The 1,396-nt window shown below is 39.6% G+C and overlaps 1 non-coding gene across 1 annotated transcript; it reads right to left on the bottom strand.

Annotated features, from left to right (window-relative positions):
• Nucleotides 1-292: 292 nt before the first annotated feature.
• Nucleotides 293-357, bottom strand: LOC142873186 (U7 small nuclear RNA). Its single transcript, XR_012921229.1, has one exon. It is a non-coding gene; the product is annotated as a U7 small nuclear RNA (small nuclear RNA).
• Nucleotides 358-1,396: the final 1,039 nt, after the last annotated feature.

Below are 1,396 nucleotides of genomic sequence, written 5' to 3'. Positions count from 1 at the left end.
AATTTAATTAAGCTGCTATTTGTTTTGTAAGTACAAATAATCTCTAAGTTCTATCCTTTGCTGATTGGTTAAATTGGTCAATAATTGACTTTTAGCAGAATAATACAGATAACATTCTCAATTTGGCATATTTCTTCATTGACATTTGCTTTGTTTTCTTTTTATTCCACCAAGTTTAGATCTAGTATTTATTTTTACAGCTTTGGGACAAGACTGAAATAGCTTCAGTGGGAAAAATTATAACCTTCTCTTTAGGATAAAATTTTATTCATTTAAAAAAGTGGTTTTTTTAGGGGGAGTTCCTCCGGTGAAAATGGGAAAACCTACTAGACAAATTCTAAAAGGGCTGTGACACTAACATTTTAACTTTTTCTTTAAATATTAAAGCAATGCTTTTAAGTTGCATTCTTAAATCACCTTTTTTTGTAGCCTTCGTCCTGTGGGCCAAGTCTTGAGGTTTATCAGCCTAAGGAAAGAAAATGTGGGAGCAACTTAGGACAAATTGGTCATTGGTCAAGTTTAAGGCTCAATGCTAACTTTCAGAAAGAAAACAGTTGCAAAATCAGGCATTGAGAAAATAAGCATTTTTCTAAATCACTTTATCTCCTTATTTAGTATTTCAAGGACAACGTCTGGAAAACTCAAATCATGGGGTTTCTTCCGCAATGCAAAGATGATAACCCTTGCACCTGTGGTGAAATATCATCTGGCTTGCTGACGTAAGGAGGAAAAAAAAAAGTTAAAGAAGAAGTAAAAAGTCCCACTGGATCCTCCTTCTAGCTAGGAAGTCTGGAAGTCTTGATGGATTATGAGAGGAGATATAGCTTGATCCAGGGGTTAGATGCCATGCTCTCATCCCTCCTCACACACTAATTCCAGGGTTGAACTTGATGGGGAAGAACCTGGTGTGCTTGAGCATGTCTGAGAAGACTGAGGTTAGTGGCTGGCATTAGAGAGAATGTGGACTCTTTGGAAAACTCCAGGCTTCAGCTTAGGTCCAAGTCCATTCTGGCCCTAAAAAGATGGCAAGAAGGTGGCAATAGAAGGCTCCTGGTTCTTTGTGGTCCTATGTGATGTGTAAGGACCTAGCAGTGGTGATGACATACAGCAGGAGTGGAGACAGAAATCTGAAGCCAGACAGACAGGGGGAGCCACTCTGCTACTCTGCTGTGGAGGTCAGGAAGCGTCTAGAGTACAACGAATCCATCTGAGAACCCCCTTCCCCTCAGTTACCATGAGGTCACATAAGCCTCACTCCTACTCCTGACTGATAGTCACCTGGTACACATGGTCTGGCCAGACTGGTAATTAGTGTCAAAAGTCTCTTCCAGTAATACCGGTTGTTAAATATTAGTATTGTACATATTGTTCCTGTACCACCTATTCCATATTCCCT

The sequence above is a fragment of the Microcebus murinus genome, chromosome 9 (genome assembly GCF_040939455.1).
Source record: "Microcebus murinus isolate Inina chromosome 9, M.murinus_Inina_mat1.0, whole genome shotgun sequence".
Lineage (NCBI taxonomy): Eukaryota > Metazoa > Chordata > Mammalia > Primates > Cheirogaleidae > Microcebus > Microcebus murinus.
This window is presented reverse-complemented; position numbering and strand designations above follow the sequence as displayed.